The following is a 22,674-nucleotide window of genomic DNA, read 5'->3' as shown; positions in this document are numbered from 1 at the left end:
TTATTTGCAGCAGATGAAAATCTTCCTGCTAAAAAAATGAAACAGCAAATAGTTAAAGCACGTCCAGAACTCAAAAGACATAAAAATTACGTGAATACCTACTTCTTCTATCCCAGGCAGTGGTATAGCGGCCTTTTTCCGTTCATTCTCTCGTGTAATTAGTTATTGACTTACTGTCGTGTGCATGCAATGAATTTGAATTTATATTTAGGTTCATGCATACACTTCTAGGGAACATATATATGGAGCATAATTTTTTTCCTTTCGACTTTAAATTCTGACTGAACAAACTTGTCATGAGTTTAAAATGTGATTATTTTATATGCATCATAGAGATCTTTCAGAAGACTGCATAATGCCATATATTAATGTCATTATTATTATTATTATTATTATTTTTTAAAATGAAATATTGATTGAGATGGAAAATGTTAAGAAAGGGATTAATTGTTGAAATTATTGCTCAGCATGATGTTATGTTAGGTGGCTTGTCATGGGGGTTGCAGCAGATGAATACTACACTAAGTACTATTTATTGTAGACTGGGAGAACTAAAGTCCAAGAAAGCAGCAAGTTCCTGTCTTATTTGGTTTGTCTCCAAAAGGCAACTTATATATACAAGCTAGGTATTCTTGGAATGAACAAGGAAGATTGATGGGATACTTTTTAGTTGATAATCAATACATTTTGAATCTTGATAGCCAGGATTGCCAAATTCATTTCTCTTTTGTTCGTCATGTCTTTTGTTGGCATACCTGCAAGCAAAAGTAGTTTCCTTTTAGATTTCTGATTTCTAGAAAAGAAAAAAAGAAAGCCTTAAATGTTCGCCACAATGTTTTGATACTTACAATTTGTATCCGATAAGTGTTTCATTATTTTGTCAGGCATTATATATTGTCATGTCCCTTTTAGCTATCCAATGCAATTATATTCTATTGTGTTGTTCTCAAAACATTTATTTGTGCACTCTAATAGACACAAATATCTCAAGCATATGAGAACAGGGGAGACAGGAAACGAAGATCTGTGATAGTAATTTCATGGGGAGACATGAATTCAACTATTGGAATGGAGCAATTTGAGCACTTCAGATCAGATCCAAAGCATTGGCTGACAAAAATATGAAACTTGAACACTGTATTTTCGTCCCAAACTATGCACTTCACAGTTAATGCAATTCAAGAGTGGCAACTACAATAATGGAAAAAAATAAATTAAAAAAAGGAAAACAGTACATTTTACCTTTTCCACTTAACCATTGCTGGTATGGGATTTACACAACATTTAAGCCTTTGACATCAAATTGACTAGTAGACTTCTTTACTGTCTATACCTATAACACTCTGCCTCTACTAGTGGACTTGATATAGGATCTTTTGTTTAGAGCTTCCCAGAAAGTTATCCATCATTGAACTAATCGCCTGAGCATACTTAACTCGATATGGGGTTTTTTATTTAGGGCTTCCAAGAGCCATCCATTTTTGAATTACTCTTTCTTGAACACGCTTAACTTGGTTTTTGAACTACTCTAGCCTGAGCATGCCTTAACTCGGTGTGGGATTTTTTGTTCAGGGCTTTCTAGGAGGTCATCCATTCTTGGACTATTCTCGCCTCTACTGATGGACCTATCACTTTCTACCAATATTGTCTCCAATTTAGTCACACGCTTAACTTGTTCTTTGAACTACTCTCACCTGAACAAGCTTAACTAGGTATTTTTTGTTCAAGGCTTCCCAGGAGATCACTTATTCTTGGACTACTCTCGCCTCTGCTGACGGACTTGTCACTTTCTGCCAAATTGTTCCCAATTTAGCCATATCAAATGGCTTTCTAAGAGGTTACACATCCTTGAGTTACTCTTGTCTAATCATGCTTAACTTTCTCTATTGATGGACCTGTTACTCTCTGCCAATGATGTCTTTAATTTATCTACAACACTTGGTATATGGTTTTTGATTAACGCTTCCCAGAAAGTCATACATCCTTAGATTACTCTCAATTAAGTACACTTACTTTGGAGTTCTTTCGAATCTTGAAGCCAACTATTTTGAAAGCACCTTGGTGTTATGAGATTGATTATAATTACATTTGAACCATCTCCCATACCACACCTCGAGCAATGTATGATTGGTCACCAAGTAGTCTACCAGTACCTCTTACACCCGCCCACATTGATCGTCACAATCTACCCCCCTTGAGGCCTAGTTTCTTAAGAGGTTACACATCCTTGAATTACTTTTGCCTGATCATACTTAACTTCATCTATTGATGGACCTGTTACTCTCTGCCGATATTGTCCCAAATTTAGTTACGACACTCGATATATGGTTGTTTGTTTAAGACTTTCTAGAAAGTTACACATCCTTGGATTATTCTCACTTGAGCACACTTAACTTTGGAGCTCTTTCGAATCTTGAAGTCATCAACTATTTCGAAAAGGCCTTGGTATTATGAGGTTGATTATCATTACATTTGAACCATCTCCCATACCACGCCCAAGTCATCAACTATTTTGAAAAGGCATTGGTATTATGAGATTGATTATCATTACATTTGAACCATCTCCCATACCACATCTCAAGCACTGTAGGATTGGTAACTAGGTTGTCAGGACCCATTCAAAATTCCTCACCGGAACCCTAGACAAGCCCTGATCCCAGTGAAACCCTACCGGATCCTCCAATGGAAAATCTGGCAGCACCTCCCCTAAGGGTTGAACTTACTACAAATTTCCTGCACTGAAAACACACTTCTATATACACCACCTTATTCCTCCCATCTGACTACAATTTGATTTCACAAATTTGCAGCACTCCAAATGAATAACAGTAAATCAGTACATAATTAATAACTAAATTTCCAATACAGTATACAGAGCATTATACAAATAAACGTGGAATTAATACAATGTTAGATAAAGAAGCAATACAAGATGAAGAGGAAAAAGGGAAGAAATACTTCTTGGACTTTCGGCAATGAACTGAGACGTCAGGCTCGCCCCGGACGATCAACGTCTCCCAATCCTTGACCTAGGGGAACGAAATTTAAAAATATGAGATGTTAATCATCTCAGTGAATGACCCTATCTACTATACAATTATAAAGCAACGATAATTATAGTACAGTTGTTTAATTAAGATTAAATAAGTAAGTAAATAATTAATAATTGAAAATAATATTTTCTCTCAAAATCCTCACGATTCACTCGGTTGGAAAAGGTTCCCCTTTTAAAACATTTTCGCAAATCCCAATCTTTTATGCCCCGAAAATCAAGGAATAAATTAGTCAACTAAATATCTAATAAAATATAGTAAATCAAGCTTCCAAAATTTATAATGAAAATAAAATAGGAATAAAAATAAAAATAATTTCGTAACAATTACTAAATAATTAATAAATGTCATAAACAAATAATACAAAAATATTAATGAAACTTACATTAAGACAATTCAGGAAATAATTAAAATAATTAGAATGAATTAATTAGTTGAACAATTAAATAAAGGAATAATTAAACCAAATTAAAACCTCCATTTAACATAAATGGTAAAAACATAGTAAAATCGCTTTAAAATCATCAAATCAATAAAAATAATGAAATAAATAATTTAATTAATAAAAGAAATACTTAAATCAATTTAATCATCTATTTGAAGTAAATGATAAAACTATAAAAGAATTTATTTGAAAACCCCAATCCATTTAAATAGTAAAATAATCAAGGTAAAATGCATTTTAGAAACATTGAATAAATAAATTATAAAAATTCCATTAGATACCCTTTTATTTTAGATACTCTTTAAAAACATTATTATTTGGAAATAATATCGAAAGCTACTTGACGCACCACACTATATACCAGTGATGTCCCACGATACCCAGTGTCCTGAGCTTCGTATAACGGGAGGTTAAAGGGAGAAACTTGTATACGATCGCTTCGGCATCCCGACAGCGCCGCTGCTTAAACCGTCATTCCGGCTATGGAGGGGGGCGGCTTATGTGCACTATATAAAACTTGCCTACCCTCGGTCCAATGGCAACTCACGGGAGACATTATAACTTGTGCGCTCATCCACATATACAGTACAGAACATCAGTCTTGTATGAGTGCGTCTAAAACAATTAACCAAATTTATTATTAAAATATCCAATTTTTCCAAAGTTCACCATGGAAATTATACCATTTTTCAAACTCACATTCCCACATTTTTCCTTAATATTTCCAGCATAAATCCATCGATAATATATATAATTTTTCTCACATCACAAAATCCATCGATACAATTAATTTTTTCCCCAAATCATAAAATCAATTAAATAATATTCCAAGGTATAATTATACAATTTGAAACCACCAAACTTAAACCAATATTTCCTTTAAATATTTAAAATCAAATCATGCCCAAAAATAATATTAAAACCACATGAATTTCATATATAATTTAATTCCACAAATCCTCAATACCATAAAATAATTTCCACAATGCATAAATTTATATAAATGCATTTTTTCTTTAATCAAAATAAATTCACAAATAAATTCCACAATAAATCAATTAATATCAAAATCACAATGCCTTTACATATCAAATTTCCATAAAATCCATTTCCATAATTTGTCAAAAATCAAAATATGATTTAATGCACATATACATTTCAATTTATTCAAATTGTGCCATTAAAATTTCAAATATAATTTTACTAAATATTTAACACATAAATATTAAATCCAAACATTTAATTACCACAAAATAAATATAATATAACACCTGAAAATAATTTTGAAGGTGGGTCACTCACCTCGAGCATGCAATTAAACCACGATCCACCATAGGATCGATTCGTCAATCCACACGTGCTCCTAAAATAATAATTTACACACAGTCAAATAAAATAATATTTTATTCAGGTAAATAATATCCGGTACGCGGGGGGTCTAACACAAACGTTAACTAAAATTGACGAGTAATATACCGAATCGAAGCTTGTGGAACGAGGATCGCATTACCGGCCTCCATTGACTCCAATTTCGTTGGTGGTGGCCGGAATTTGCCCGGGAAGTACTGGCCGAACTTCACCTCCTCAAAACTCATGAACCACTTCGAATTTAAATGATTGGAGATCATATTTGAACTCAGAGGACCCAAAATAGGAGGAAAAGGGTGGCAATTCGGACTGGGCTGGCCGAAAACGGCGAGAATCACCGGAAAAACTCAACCTGCCGCCGTCGATTTCACCGGCCCGATCTGGGCAGGTTCGGCGGCTTCTAGCCGGGAAATTTGGAGGTCGGGGTCACTGAGAACTGGGCTTCACTGGTGGCCGGCGCGTGTGGCCGGAAACGGAGAAACAGCAAAGGCCCGAGAGGAAGAAAGGAAAGGAAAGGAAGAAGAAGGAGGAAGAAGGAAGAAGAAGAAGAAAGAAGAAGGGCTCGTGGGCCTTTTTTCCCACGTGGGGGAAAGGAAAGAAAAAAAGAAAAAAGAAAAGAAAAAGAAAGAAAAAGAAATAAAAAGAAAAGAAAATAAAATAAAATAATTAAATAATAATAAAATAATATTATTGTATAAAATAATAATAAAATAATATGGTATTTAACCCTAGTTGACATGTGGCATCTCACCGTTGTGACAGATGGCACCTTTTATTAAGTCACACGTGGCACAATGTTCACATATTTAAAAATAATATTAAAATAATACTGTATTTGGAAAATTTTACAGGTCCATAACTTTCAAACCACATGTTCAAACCGGACGTGCTGCTAGTCTACGGACTCGTATCGAGGAGTACTTCACAACCATGCATGAGTCAAAGCTCAACTTTGCATGAACAAAAAGTCAACTCCGGCACCCCTCGGATAGTTTAGACCTCAACTTGTTTTGCTCATAACTTTCAAACCGTAGCTCCGTTTTCGATGTGCTACTAGTCTATGGACTCGTGATAACGTGTACTTCGTAACGGTATCTCGGTCAATGTAAAATTTCATTAGGAACAAAAGGTCAATATTTGACCTTTTCTTCGTCAACGACGGTCAAACCCAGTCAACCTTGGTCAAATTTTATAAATTTTCGATGTATTTTGGGACGGGGTGTTACAAGGTAGTCTATTAATACCTCTTACACCTGTCCACATTGATCATCACAATCCACCTTCCTTGGGGCCTAATGTGTCACAATCCACCCCTTTGGGGCCTAGAGTCCTCATTGACACATTTCTGATTGTGGACATGCATGGAGTTTTTTATTCAAGGCTTCCTAAGAGATCACCTATGTTTGAACTATTTTTCTTTGAGCATACTTTACTTTAGAGATCTTTCGACCCCTTATATTTGAATCATTTCTTATACCACACATAGACGATGTACGATTGAATACCAGATAGCCTGCTAGTCTCTTGCAGCTATCCACATTGGTTGTCATAATACCAATATAATAGGCATCTCAAGATGTATGTATAGGAACAGTTATTTTTATACCAAGATTAGTGGATTAACATTTTATAAGATATCGTTTGTAAGAATGAAATATACAAAAGTTTAAGCAGAATTTACATACTACTATTGAGCAAAAAGGACCTCTACTAATGGTTTACATAGGATAAATATCCAATATACCATGAGTATGTACTTGGAAAATGATGTGGTACACACATCCAATGAGAAGATACCATATTTTAAAATAAAACATGTCATACTATAGTCCAACAAGATTAAAGCGATTTTAACACTGTTAGTTTCTCAACTTCTATTCATAATTTCCTCTTATTCTATTCCTTTTATTTGCATCTCATGATTAAATGGATATTTTCTTGTACTGAATCCTAAAAAAAGAAAAGCTTAATATGAATGAATGTTCTCCTCTATTGCAGAACCTAGTGAACAAAAGAGGACTTAAATATTTTGACTTGTATTTTTCTTTTTCTTTTGAATATAGTTCAATTTGAATGAGGTTGATGATTTGCCGAAGTGATATGGATTGGATTTTTTTTTTAATTTTATTTTTGATACTAAGAGGAATTATAATTAAGGGTTTCAAAATTATTTTTGGAGGATTGCTTATTTAAGCATTTTAAAATATAAATTAGGTTCTTTTATGGGATAATCAATGAAACTTCCTTATCAGTTTTGTAAAATTGCAAAATATCTGGAAGTGGAAAATTGGAAGGCTGACGTTGTTAAAATATCTTATTCTTGCTCCCTTGGATAATAATATGACATGTAAAATTTTAACATATGGCATATTATTATTGGATGTGTCTACTATACCATTTTCCAAGTCAATACACATGATGTATTAAATAATTTCTCATACAGTATAAACTTGTAATACCTTTTTTTCAAAAAATAAAAATAAAAAAAGGAAAAAAGTCAAAAAATAAAAAAGAATACCCTTTTTAATAAAATAATGCACAAAAAAAAAAACTTATATTCATACAATGTTGTATTACTATATAGTTAAATTAATAAAAAAATATATATATATAAAAAAAAAAAAGGTTACCAAACAGAGCGAGTGATAATGCGCACGTGGAAACTGATTGCATGGATCTGTTTAGAGGCTTTACATGTGGTCCGCAAGCTTGTAGCTGGAGGTAAGGAGCTTTATTGTTTGTAATTGAAGTTTGCATGGTTCTTTCTTTTAATCCTCGTACTTTCCATTTGGTGTCTAGAGTCATAAACAAGGTTAGGAGCTTTTATTGTTTGATGTTTTTCGTTTTGACCTTTTAATTCATGTACTTTCAATTTTGGTGCCAAGAGTCATAAACAAGGTTAGGAGCTTTATTGTTTGATATTTTTAGTTTGCGTGTACTTTTCAATTGATGCCTAGTCATAAAAAAGGTTAGAAGCCTTATTGTTTGATAATTTTGGTTTGCATGATTCCTTTAATTCATGTACTTTCCATTTTAGTGCCTTTAATCGTAAACAGGGCACTTTTTTCCATTAAATTGGACCCTCACAAACCAGCCTGAGCTGCGTCCTATTTTGATTCACCACTTATTTTATCAATAAAAATTTTCCCATTTGACCCAAAAAAATGAAAAAAAAATAATACAGAACGAGTAATAAAAAATCCCACGCTAAAGCCAAAGTAGCTACCATACCGATCCTTCCCACCGTTTCTTTGATTGGTACGTAGTTCTGAAACTATTACTCTCTGTCTCTCTGTCTCTCTGTCTCTCTTTCTTTTGGAAGATAGACGTGGATCAGGGCCAACTCAACCTACTTGGAAGCCTAAGGCAAGAATTGAGTATGGCCCTAAATATTTTTTTTGAAAAGATATTCAATTTATATATATATATATATATTTCTTTTGACATTAAAAATTACTTGTTAAAATTGTAGAATATTGTTTTTTTTTTTTTGGTTTTGTTTTGGAAGAAAGAAATTTGCTCATGTCAACTTAATTAGCTTGGTTATTTACCAAAAGAATTAATTAGAGGTATTCATCGATAGAAATGCTTGATTGATTCCAATATAGGAATTAGTAAGCCGCTAAAAAAAACTTTCTTTGTTTCCAAAAGACATAATTATTAGAAAATATATTTCACAAAAAAAATAAATAAATAAAAATACATATATTAGATAATCTTTTGAAGGCCTTTTTTCTATGTGGGCCTAGGCGATGATTGTTAGCGGGATCGCTGGTTACTTTATTGGGAAGCGTGAAAAAGATTATTGTGAAAAAAAACTATGCTATTGTGAGGAGAGAATTGAAAACTTGGAACGTGAGAAGCGAATATGTGAGGTACAGGTGGAAATTTATAGAGAAACAATCAGAAGATTGGAATCTGCGAAGGAAAAAAAGCAATGTGTTTCTGCTAAAACTCTTTCAGTCGCTCCTTTTTGGTGAAGGAAAGATTGGTTATGATCGTCGATAACGTTGTTGATGAAGAAAAGGTTGAAAATTGGACAAAAGAGAAAGATGGATTGGGTGTAGAATGACAGAAGAGCAGAGAGCAGCAGAGTGAACGTGAAAAGCATATATTCATTAAAGTGAACAGTAGTATATATACACCACAAGCCTAATAACTAGATATACACACATAAAGAATACATATCCTAGTAGGACACGTAGATACAGCAAGAGATAATAACAAACCAGATAAATACAAATAAATATAAAATACATATAGATATTCACTAAGATACCCCCCTCAAGCAAGTGGGTTTGGGAAGAACATGTAGCTTGGAACGGAGAAGCTGAATGCGAGAACTAGATAGTGGCTTGGTTAAAACGTTAGCAATTTGATCATGAGAGGAAACATGAGCCACATGAAGGGAGCCAGCAGTCACATGATCATGAACAAAATGGAAGTCAATACGCACATGTTTCATCCGCGAATGCAATATAGGATTGGCATAGACATACATGGTGCTTAAATTATCACAATACACAGTAGGAGTGACAAGAGGCGGAGCATTCAATTCCTTCAAAAGAGAAAGTAACAAGCATAATTCAGAAGTAGTGTGGGCGACAGAGCGATACTCCGCTTCAGTAAAGGAGCGAGAGACAGACTTCTGCTTGCGAGAAGTCCAGGAGATGGGATTGTGACCGAGGAAGATAACATAAGCCGAAGTGGAGGTGCTGTCATCACGGTTGCCAGCCCAGTTAGCGTCAGAAAATGCATGGAGATTAAGAGGAGAATTACGACGCAAGAAAAGGCCAAAAGAATGGGTGCCTTTGAGATACCGAAGAAGACATTTGAGTGCTGTCCAATGAGAATCTATCGGTTGATGCATAAATTGAGACAACCAATTGACACTAAAGGCAATGTCAGGCCGGGTGAGAAGCAAGTATTGAAGCATACCTATAAGTTGGCTATACTGAGTTGGAGATGGCAAAGGATGACCATCAGACAAAGAAGGGGAGGCAGAAGGAGACATCGGTGTTGAAACAGGATTGGCATCTATCATCCTTGCACGGTCTAAGATATCAAGGACATACTTTTGCCAGGAAATATGAAGATCGGTTGCAGTAGAGAGGACCTCAACACCAAGAAAGTAGTTTAAAAGGCCAAGATCCTTCATGGAAAATTGATTAGCAAGAGAGGTGACAAACTGGTCCATGAAGGTAAAGGAGCTGCCTGTAAGAATTATATCATCCACATAAACAAGAAGATAGAGAGTGAGACCATTTTGCATGTAAACATAAAGAGAGGTATCCGAGTAAGCATTTTTGAGCCCATGGGAAAGAAGGAACTGCTTCAAGGCATTGTACCACGCTCTTGGAGCCTGTTTCAAGCCATAAATCGCTTTTTGAAGCTTACAAACATGCATTGATTTAGATGGCTCAATGAAACCAGGTGGTTGAGCCATATAAACCTCCTCCTGCAGATGACCATTTAGGAAGGCATTGTTGATATCTAATTGTCGAATGGACCAATTATGAGACAAAGCAACACTTAGAACAACCCGAATAGTGGCAAGCTTGATGACCAGACTGAAAGTGTCGGAGTAATCAAGGCCGGGGCATTGATTGAAGACCTTTGCAACAAGATGCGCCTTATACTTGCTAACAGAGCCATCCGGATTATATTTAACAAGGAAAACCCAACGACAGCCAACAACATTTTGAGCAGAGGAGGATGGAACGAGATCCCACGTGTTATTTGCTTGAAGAGCATTATATTCAGATTGCATGGCAGCTCTCCATTCAGGAAGCTTGAAGGCTTGGGTGGCTGTTCGGGGTTCTGAACCGATTGGAGAGGGAGAAGGAATGGTTATGGCAGGGAAAAAGTCAGAGAGAAGTTTAGGCTTGAAAATATTGTTTAGAGCTCTGGTGCGCATAGCATGGGTGCGAGTTGGCCGGGATGAAGAAGGGGGTGGGGAAATAGGTGGGCAAGCGGACTGGGACGTGGAAGAAATAGGTGAAGAGGATAAAATGAGGCGGCGACTGGGCATAGTATCTTCACAAGGACGCACATGGGAGGGCCAGACCTGTGATCAAGAGGAAGAAAGGTAGACAGAGATGGTGTAATGGACGGGGAAGGGAAATGTGAACGGGTAGAACATGGCACGGATGGAGAAGATGAAGGTAGGGAAGGAGGAGGCCTTGTAGAGGAGAATGAAAAGGGTATGAAGGTATGGGGAGGGGTCGACGGTATAGAAAGGACAGAGGAAGCAGAAGTGCTCCGAGAAGGTGGATGTGAAGAAGAGAGGCTGGGAAAAGGAAAGATTGATTCTACGAAAACGACATGCCTAGAGAGATAGACTTTATTAGTTTGGGGGTCATAACATTTTGAGCCACTCTGAGACTGGAGGGGTCCTAAATAAATACAGGGAGTGGACTTGGGCTCTAATTTGTGATGAGTATAGGGTTTTAACCACGGATAACATAAACAGCCAAAAATGCGTAAAGAGTCATAATTAGGAGATTTGTGAAAAAGTTTTTGGAATGGAGACAAGAAGTTCAAGGTGGGAGTGACCAATCTATTGATTAAATGAATAGCAATGGTGAAGGCAGAGGACCAAAATTTAAGTGGCGGTTGAGCTTGAGATAGCAAAGAAAGACCAGTTTCATGGATATGCCGATGACGACGTTCAGCATACCCGTTTTGCTGTGGAGTATGGGGAGTGGTAAGAAAGTGACTAATTCCATTTGCCTCAAAAAAAGGTTTTAGTTTCAAAAATTCTCCTCCATTATCGGAGTAGAAGGAAATGATGGGGAGCTGAAAGAACTTTTCAACAAGAGTTTTAAATTTAAGGAAAGTAGATTGCACATCTGATTTATGTTTAAGGGGAAATAACCATATATATTTAGTGTAATGGTCAACAAAAGCAACGTAAAATTGAAAACCATCAAAAGAAGTAATAGGGGCAGGACCCCAAGTATCCGAATAAATTAACTGTAATGGTTTTGAACTAGTCATGGACGATGCCCCAAAGGGAAGCCGATGGGATTCATTACAGTGACAGGAATTACAATGAAACTTGGAAAATGAAGACATAGGTAAAGAATAGGTATAGATTAGGTGACGGAGGACTCGATTAGAAGGATGACCAAGCCTATGATGCCAATCTTCTAAGCTGGTACGAATGCTAGTAAAGACATGAGGAGAATGGGGTTGATCAACAATGGCTGGCCATTTATAGGTTATTCCATTAAGCGGTCCTTTGAGAAGCACTGTGCCCGTCCAAAGATCCTTCACAAGAAAACAAGATGGTAAGAATTCAATGGAAGCATTGTTGGTTTTGCAAAATTTGGAAACAGATAGTAAATTTCGGGTCATAGCAGGAACACATAAAACATTAGACAAAGTAAAACGTGTAGATGGAAAGGAAAGGTAAGTAGAACCCGTGTATGTGATTGGCAATTTGGTACCATTGCCAACGACAATTGCATCTGGGCCATCATATTCAGAGTGGAGAGAAAGACTATGAAGATCATTGGCAATGTGATATGAAGCTCCTGAGTCAATGAGCCAGGGGGAGGAGGAAGAAGAAGCCATTGGTGGTGGGCCAAGAACAGAACCAGAGTGAAAAGCCCGAGGTGAAGGAACACGTGGGAAGCTGTGTTGTTGATGGGTAGGAGTATAGGTCCATTGCTGTTTGAGAAGATGACAGAACCTGGTAGAGTGCCCTAGTTGAGAGCAAAGCTGGCAACGCCCTTTAAAGCCAGTGGTGGGAACCTGTTGGTTATGGACCTTGTAGGTAGAAGAAATAGCATTGGGTTTGGATTGGGGAGACCGAAAACCAACCTTGAATGAGGATGAAGAAAATCTGTTGGCAGCATGTATGGTGATGGGAACATCATCAGTCTTAGTCTCAGTTCGTTTCTTGTAAATTGCATGCTCAAGCAGCTTGTCAAAAAGTTCCTCAAAACGGATAGGAGTGTCACGAGAGCGAAAAGCAGCAGAGATAGTTTCAAACTCATGAGACAACCCATTAAGAATATAAAGAATTAAGTCATCATCACTCACAGGAGTATCAAGTAATGCCAACTCATCAGTAGCAGACTTAACATAATGCAGGTACTCTGATATAGATCGATTACCTTGAAACCGAATGAGTTTCTCACGAAGACGGAGCAATCTTGGATGGGAAGGCTTGGCAAAGGCAAGTGTAAGCTTATCCCATGCTTCCTTTGAGGTAGCAGCAATAGAAACGAGATGATGGACATCAGGCGACAGAGAAGCAAGCAAAGCACCAAGTAATAGGGAGTCTTGATGAATCCAGAAGAGATAATCGGGATTGGCCGAGTTGTCCGGCAAAGTTGGGGTAGGACAAGAAATGGAACCATCAAGAAATCTAGAAAGATCATACCCGATCAAGAGAGCATCGAATTGTTTTCGCCAGGGAAAATAGGTTGTCTCCGTCAGCTTTAATGGTGCTTGAGCTGCTACATTGATAACGACCAATTATCTGCTGGCAAAAATAGGTTCTGTCGCGATTTGAAGAGGATCAGCAATGGCAGATGATTTGGAGGAGGAAGTGATCGTCATACTGGGAAACAAATGAAGGAAAATGGGTTGTGGAAAGAAAGAGAGAGAAAATAAAAAAAAAAGGGATCGTAAAAAGAGAAAGCTTGTTAAAGCATATAATGCTTTGATACCATGACAGAAGAGCAGAGAGCAGCAGAGTGAATGTGAAAAGCATATATTCATTAAAGTGAACAGTAGTATATATACACTACAAGCCTAACAACTAGATATACACACATAAAGAATACATATCCTAGTAGGACACGTAGATACAGCAAGAGATAATAACAAACCAGATAAATGCAAATAAATATAAAATACATATAGATATTCACTAAGATAGAATTGGAATTGGACGAAGAATCAAAGGCTGTTTCAGAGGGGTTAATGGCGGTCACAAACCTTATGGAAGTGGCTGAATTGAAAGTGAACGAGTATAAAGAATCAAGGAAGAAGTAAAAGAGCAAATTGAAGAACAGTGTGGTGAGTTTGATAGAAGAGACTAGGAATATAAATAGTTTGCTTAAGATTGCTTTGGTGGAGATGGAGTCTGTGGAGAAGAGCTTGAGTAGGTTGAATGAGAAAATTGACCAGAAAAGGGTGGCCATTTTACAGATTGTGGAAAGTGGGTTGCAGAGAGTTGTGTTTGGGAGTGGTGAGAATTCATTGGAGAGTTCAGAAACTAAGGTAGATACTTCTGCGTGAAGAGGAGGTTGTAAGCCTGGTATGTTCTGCTTTTGTTCCCTTTTTACTTCTACCATTTTGCGTTGTTTAAGCTAAATTGAATAAAAGGAAAAAGTGCTTTAAATTGCTATTGAATTGAACTTTCATATTGCAATTTACCAATTATGTTCCTAACGAGTGATGAATAGCAACTCTTCTTTTGGAAAAAAGAACCAAAAAACAAAAAAGAGGTTAAATTTTAATCGTAAATTTGTAAATTTGTTGTGAATTTATCAATGTTTTTTTATTGCTTTGATGCACCTATTTATGTCTATTTATCTTAGTTTGTTCTGGCGAATAGCAAATCTACTTTGAGCATTGTTCTGTTATTTGTAATTGTTCTTATCAAGCATCAACTATGGTGAGGATAATGAAGAATTTAAACCTTAAAATCACTCAATTGAGGAGATCTTTGGAAGAATGTAGGTATTTCATTATCAAAATATGATCACTCAGTTATTCTTTTATATTATATGATCACTCAGTTACAAAAAAGTATTTTGATTAAAAAAAAAGTTGTTATTTTATAGAATGGTTTAAATAATGATAATACTGAAATGTGATAGAGCTCTCTAAGAGCAAAAACCTGCTCTATTGAACCTAGTTAGTACATTGAGTGGTTTTCTGTCACTTAATTGCCGATCTTTGCCAAGTCAAATAATGAGCACCTACAGAGTCTTACAGAGAAACAAGCTCAAGATATTGTTGAAAACATGCTATATATCGAGGAGTTAGAAGATAGAGAGAGGATGTTGGCTCAAAATGTGGTCATTACGCTTACTAAGAAATGCTATGGTTGTTTACTTGCATTCCAGCAATTTTTTTTTCTTACTTATTACCTCATTTTATGAATATATAAGGTTGAGGGACTCATGGTGAAAATAAAAGAAGCTGAAGCAGAGGTTGCTAGATGGAGGGAAGCTTGTGTGTCAGGACCAATCCAAAAATTTTCACCGGAACCCTAGACAAGCTCTGATCCTAGAAAAACCCTACCGGACCCTCCAATGGAAAATCTGGCAGAATCTCCCCTAAAGGTTAGACTTACCAAAAACTTCCTGCACTGAAAACATACTTCTATATACACCACCTTATTCCTCCCACCTTACTACAATTTAATTCTACAAATTTGCAGGACTCCAAATAAATAATAGTAAATCAGTGCATAATGAATTAAGTAATACATCCAATGTAGTATACAGAGCATTAATCAAATTCCAAGTGTGATAGTTATTACAAACAGAATAGAAAGAAATATTACATAATAAGGAGTGAAGAAAAGGAGACTTCTTAGTCCTTCAGAAATGGTCAAACTGTCGAGCTCACCCTGATCGAATAATGTCTACCACCTGAGCTTAAGGGAACAAAATTTAAAAAATATGAGATGCTAATCATCTCAGTGAGCGATCCAGTCTACTAACTACTTATAATTAAGTAATTTAGTAATAAGTAAATAAATAAATAATAATTAAATAAATAAATACATAAATGGTTTAGTAATAATAGTTGAAAATAGTTTTTTTCTCAAAACCCTCACAGTCACTCAGTTGGAAATGTTCCATTATTAAAACGTTTTCACAAAATCCGATATTTTATACCCCAAGATTCAGAAAATAATTAATCAAATAATTTACAAATAAAACACAGCAAATTAAGAATCCAAAATTAGAATGGGAATAATAATAGAAATAAAAATAAACTTTATAACAATTACTAAAAGATTAATAACATATCATAAACAAATAATACAAAAATATCAATAAAACTCATATTAAGACAATTCAAGAAATAATTAAATAATTAGAATAAATAAATTAATTGAACAATTAAGTAAAGGAATAATTAAATCAAAATAAACACCCATTTAAAATAAATGGTAGGAATAAAATAAAATGAAAGAAAATATTATATATTAGAATTGATTTCAAAATACCAAAACAACTTGAATAATAAATTCGTAAAAACATTTTCATAAAAAATTGTGTAAACTTTTAAATTGAAATAAATAAATAATAAAACACCGTTAAATACATTTTTGTTAAAAATAAGATTTTAAAATATTTCATATTTGAAAATCATGTCGTGAAAACCATTTTAATGCACTCACTATATACCAGTGGCGCCAACGGTATCCAGCATCCTGAGTATCGCGAGACAGGAGATTAAAGAGAGAAACCGGTATACGGTTGCATGGCGTCCCACCGTGCCGCTACAAACAGGCGTCCCAGCCCTGGAGAGGCAGCCTACCCTCGTCCGATGGCAACCACAGGACAACCCCATAAATCACTTCTGCGCTACTCACACCTATCTGTGCACTAACCACATCCACCTGTGCGGAAATCATATCCATGTATAAAGAATATCAGTACGTGTATGATGCATCTAAAAATCATAAAATTCATACATTTTCAAAATCTCGAAAATTTCATAAGTACCACCAAGTTTATTCTATCCAATTAAACCCGTAAATTTTCCACAATTCCTTTATAAATCATTGTCATAAATCCATCGCATAAATTCCATCAATTTCAAATTTATCAACTCTCAATTCCATCAATTTAAATGTACAAATTTTCCAATTGCATAAATATTTTTCAAGCATAATTATTTAAATCAATATTTCTTCCTCAAATCTTCAAAAAAACCAATTTGAATCAAATATGTCATTTAAACCTCATAAAATCCACAACAATCAAAATTCTCATAAATAAATCCCATAATAAATCAAATAATATTAAATTCACAATTCCTTTAAATATCACATTTCATAAAATTTAGATTTCCATAATTTGTCAAAAATCATATATTTCATTTAATTCGAATATTGGCATCAAAATTTAATTCACATTTTACCACATAATCAACATAGAATAAAAACATTCAAATATTAGAATATCCCAAAATATAATTAACTTAACACCCGAAAATAATTTTGAAGGTGAGTGACTCACTCACCTTGAGCATGCGTATCGATCAAGATCCTCCACAGGATCAAATCCACTACCCACACGTGCACCTAAATATCAACATTACATAAAATCAAATATATTAATATTTTAATTGGGTAATTCACATATGCGTATCCTGGAGAGTGAATACAAACTACAACTAAAATTTACGAATAATATATCGAATCGAAGCTTGCGAAGGATTACAGACATGGTCTTACTTTCTGGAGATCAGACCTGTGGTGGCCGGAATCTCGCAGGAAAGCTCTTGGATTTTAGACCCTCAATTCTCACAATCCGTTAAGAATTGGGGAAAGTGAACACCAAATTTGAGTTCAGGGGGTCGAAATTAGTGGGAGAAGATGAGCGGTGCAACTGGGAACTCACCAAAAATCGATTTCCCGACGAGTTGTCGTGGCAGGAAATGAGGAGGCGAAGGTGGTGGGGTGGCACGTGTATGAAAACGGTGGCTAGAATGGAAGAAACGATGGTGGCCGGTGGTGGTGGTCTCCTCTCTCTCTCTCTCTCTCCTCCCCTCTTCCCCCCCCCCCTGGCGGCCCACATGCATTTTGGCCAAAATAAAAGCCACTCGTGGGTGACATTGTTCACTCACAGGATTGGTTGAAAACACAACAAGTGGCACATACTGTTCACTCAAGTCAAAATATATTAAAATATCACAGTATTCGGAAAACTTTACAGGTCCGTAACTTTCAAACCACATGTCCAAATCGGATGTGCCACTAGTCTATGAACTCGTATCGACGAGTACTTCACAATCATGCATGAGTCAAAGCTCAACTTTGCACGAACAAAAAGTCAATCCCGACACCCCTTGGACAGTTTGGACTTCAACTTATCTTGCTTTTAACTTTTAAACGGTAGCTCCGTTTTTTATGTGCTACTAGTCTGTGAACTTGGATCGATGTGTACTCAGCAACGGTGCCTTAACTAACATGAAATTCTATCCGAAACAAAAAGTCAAAATTCGACCTTCTTGGTCAACGCTACTCAAACCCGGTCAACGTGAAGAAAATTCCGATGTTGTTCAGGACGGGGTGTTACATTGTGAATTAGAAATTGAATCTGGGAAACATGAGATTGAACAATGTGACATAGTGGTAAAATTATTTATCCCTTTTTTGATTTAGGTTTGTTAGTTACACACACACACACACACACACTATTAACTGCGACCTTTGAGGTTTAATAAACCAAATTTAATTCTTAACTTTTCTAACAATTTAATTATAAACCTATCGTTAGAACAATCCATTAAAGTTAACAACTGAAGGGTAAAATGGTCTATCAACTCTATATATTAACTATTAAATATAAAAGCAATTCTATCTACACTACAAAACAGACTAGCTGCACTATAATTTTAATAATTTTTTAGTATTTTAATAATATTCATGAATAAAATGTCTTAAATAATCTTGATTATTAAATACACTACAATTATAAACTGATTCCTTTGTACAATTAGATCTACACTTATTTATTGATGAAATTTATCAGTGATTAATTATCCGGTTTACATATATTGGTATGTTTTGCTATGCTGTATATACAACCTGTCGTAACATTATCGATATACATATATACTTTGGATATAAAAATTGAACCATTTTACAATCTTTTTTTTGTGGAAGATTGCGCACTTAAGTTTCTTCGTCTTCTTCTATTTGTCTGTCAATGAAAAGCACAAGGGGAGGAATGAGAAGAAGAAGAGAGTGACTGTGATGTAGAATTTCAATTTGGAACCTGATCCCAAAATATAGATTTTGAAAAATTTTGGTATTTTATTAAAGATATCAAAGAAAATTCTGAGTTGTTATGCATGTAGGTTTCATTTTAAGGTAAAATAGGTATAAATTATTAATGTAGCTAGCAAAAATAAGTTTTAATACATAGATTGTAGTATATTAAGTATGTTTTATAATGTCGATAGAACTACTCTAAATATAATTTGATACATTTTTTAATAAAATATTCAAATATATATATATATGTATATATATGAACCAGAAAAAAAAAGGAAAAAAAAAACTAATATGAAAAAAAATCTATTTCTTTTTTATACACATTATTTTTGTTTTTTTGAAAAATATGTAATTGCACATTTTTTTAAAAAATGCACATTATTTTTCAAAACATATGCATTTTTTTTTGTTTTTTTTTTCATTTCTTTCATTTTATTTTAAAGAAATAAAAATAAACATGAAAAAAGAGGTGTAAAAAAATAAAGTAAAAAACAAAATTAATTGTTATGGGTATAAAAGTAATATAAGTTATCACATAGGAGAGAGAGTGAACTTTTCAAACGGTAATCAAATTATAGGAACTACAACTAAAATGTGATAAATAAGGGATTAAATTTGATTTAAAACAAATTTTAGAGGCCGCACTTAATTAACCCATATATGAAACATCACAATCAAATTATAGAGACTACAGTTAAAAAGTGAAAAATCATGGATCAAATTTGATTTAAAGCAAAGGCTGCAATCGAGTGAGAATATAATGTTGAACAACATTTCGGGTGGGCCATTTTTGTTCCAAAGTTACAAGCTTTAACAAAAAATGTTTACATAGTGAATCTGTAGATTTTGAAGAAAAATTGAAACTCCCAAAATGTTATCTGGCATTAAGGTTCTGACAATATGGACAGAGCCTCTTCTCTTCGTGGCAAAACCATATATATATATATATGTAATCTTACTTTTTTTTTCCTCATGTATTTTGTACTAATCCTCAAAAATTGGTTTCTTACATTTCTGTTTTATTAGATTGCCATTCTCACCCAAGAACTAGAGAAAACAAAGACTGATTTGGACATATCAAATCGCAAATTAAATCAGAAAGAAGAACTTGCAGCTGCTGCCCAGGCAACAGCAGAGAAGTCCCTGCAACTGGCTGACAGCACAGCTGCAAGACTTCGCGAGTGGGTAGAAGAGCTGTCAAAACAATTAGAAGAAGCAGAGAGCCAATTTCGGAACAGATACAAGCTCAGACACATATGTTGGCCATGGGGAACACTCAAACTGAGTACTGCTACTATGAACAATAGAGTGGAGAATGTAAAAAGAATGCTGTCAAGATGCAAGAAGGATGCCGTCAAAGTAAATTCTGCTACTATGCACAATAAATTGAAGAATGTAAGAAGGATGCTGTCAAACCGCAAGCCTTGGAGAGCACTCAAACTGAATACTGCTACTATGAACAATAGAGTGAAGAATGTAAAAAGGATGCTGTCAAACTAAATTCTGCTACTATGAACAATAAAGTGAAGAATGTAAGAAGGATGCTGTCAAACCGCAAGCCTTGGAGAGCACTCAAACTGAATACTGTTACTATAAACAATAGGGTGAAGAATGTAAAAAGGATGCTGTCAAAATGCAAGAAGGATGCTGTCAAACTGAGTACTGCTACTATGAACAATACAATGAAGAATGTAAGAAGGATGCTGTCAAAATGCAAGACTTGCTCCATTAATGTCTGAAACCCTATAATTTATTTCAATTCTTTCTTCTTATGAAACTTTATTTATATTTGTACCTTCTCTTCATTTTTTTTTTCTTTTACACTCACATTTTACTAGGTTAGTGGAATTTCTTTTCGTTGATTAGTGGAACTAGAATTTTCTTCAAAAAAAAAAAAAAAAAAAAAGAAAGAAAGAAAATGTCTGAAATGATATGCCCAACCATTGCAAATACTATTCATGACAGGACCCATCCCGGGGACCCTCCCAGGACCTCCGGGGTGATCCTACCTAGTGAAGTCCCACTGGACAAATCCCTAGAAAATATCCAATGGAACCTCATCTTAAAACGTAGATAATCAAACACCAGCATTAACATTAATACATCAATATATATATATATAAATAAGTCCACAACCGGCCTACTGTACTACAGGCCATAACTACACACATGAGTACCATGGTCTCTACTGGGTCTCATAATTAAAATCAGAGCATTCTAAGAGTGTCGACAAAGTCTATGAGTACAAATAAGTAGTAAATAAGTCTAGAAGTTAACAATAGGTGAAGAAAGGATAAATACGGCTGCTGTAGTGGAAGGAAACAAGCGATAAGCTATGCGCGAGGTAGACTGCTACTAGCTGCCTGGGCCTAGGGGAACGAATTTAAAACAATAAAACGTGAGATAAAGAATCTTAGTGAGTTGCATAGTATAATAGAAAATTTATTTCTAAAAAATCTTTCTCTTAAGATCTGTCATTCCACTCGTTGAAAAGTTCTCCATTTAAAAATCATTTCACAAAACCCAAACTTGTACCCCAATTAATATCATAAAAATCAATGCTCAAAAGTATGAATAAAAAATCATTGTAATATTATGAAAAGTTTCAAATCAGGATATAAACATTTGAGCATAAACTATAATAATTATAGTTCCACCAAATAAATATGAAAATGCAGAAATCACCACAATATCTGTAAATCAACAATATATACAAATATATACAATGTACCATACGATGTACCAATATACAAACCGTAGGATATACCCATCTCACGACCCTCAATATATGAACGGTGTCGTGGAAATAATAAATAACCGTCGAGACGTACCAAACCTCGTGGTCCGTGGCAATAATAAACCATTGGATGATACCAACCTCAGGCACCGTGGCAATAATAATAAACCATCGGATAAACCCGACCTCACAGTCCGTGGTAATAATAGATGACCGTTGGATGAAACCAACCTCACGGCACCGTGGTAAACCCAGCGCGCGGTAATATAATGTAATATAATACTGATCCAAGGTATTGGCATTACATGGTACATCAATTTAAAAATAATCAATACAGTATACATGAAACAATCTTGTAAGATTATAAATATACTTTTCCAAAGGATACTGTATCATAAATCATAATTTAATATTTAAACTTCCACCGCTTAATTAAATACTTCAAAATCTCAAAACATCATTTCATATGAAAACCAGAAATACCACAGTGAAATATATTCACCATAAACCAATTTTAAGCACATAAAATTATAAAATATTTGATCGTGCTAAAAATTATATGATTTTCAATCTGGTTTCTCACACCAAATAGTTTCCAAAATAATTTAAAATCTCAATTTAATTACCAAGATATTTAAATACCACAAGTCCATTTATGGACCCATTAAAATTGAAAATCACTTAAAATATTATCAAAAGTCATATAAAATGATAACACATATATGTGAAAGCAAATATTGATATATGCATAAAACAGCATTTCAATCAAATGATATATACGTAAAATATTTAAACCACATATATACTATACTATATACCCAAATCATTTAAAAATGATATAACCACTCACAGTATTGTAGATGCTCATGCCTGCTCCTCTACAGGATTTCCTCCAGGCTCAACTCGAGTGCCTGTAATATAATAAAATATTCCTTAGACTCCAAACAACTAAACCAGAGACACTTGTATAATCCAAATGTCTCAAAATAATTTACAGTACTACAAAATTGCATAAATTGGACACCGGGCAGTCCAATTATACTGCGTGTCCTTAGGACCTGGTACCCAAAATTGGGGATTTTCACCC

At 34.8% G+C, this 22,674-nt stretch overlaps 1 protein-coding gene across 1 annotated transcript in view; it reads left to right on the top strand.

Annotated features, from left to right (window-relative positions):
- The first annotated feature begins 8,699 nt into the window (after window positions 1-8,699).
- LOC107423346 (uncharacterized protein At3g49055-like) overlaps window positions 8,700-22,674 on the top strand; it is a 58,808-nt gene continuing 44,833 nt past the window's right edge. Inside the window, exon 1 of the mRNA XM_060819567.1 lies at window positions 8,700-8,741. The gene's annotated coding sequence lies outside the window, so the exon portion shown is untranslated. The remainder of the gene's footprint in view (window positions 8,742-22,674) is intronic.

This window comes from Ziziphus jujuba, chromosome 8 (assembly GCF_031755915.1).
Source record: "Ziziphus jujuba cultivar Dongzao chromosome 8, ASM3175591v1".
In the NCBI taxonomy this organism is placed as follows: Eukaryota; Viridiplantae; Streptophyta; class Magnoliopsida; order Rosales; family Rhamnaceae; genus Ziziphus; species Ziziphus jujuba.
The sequence above is the reverse complement of the archived record's forward strand: the minus strand, read 5'-3'. Positions and strand labels throughout refer to the sequence as shown.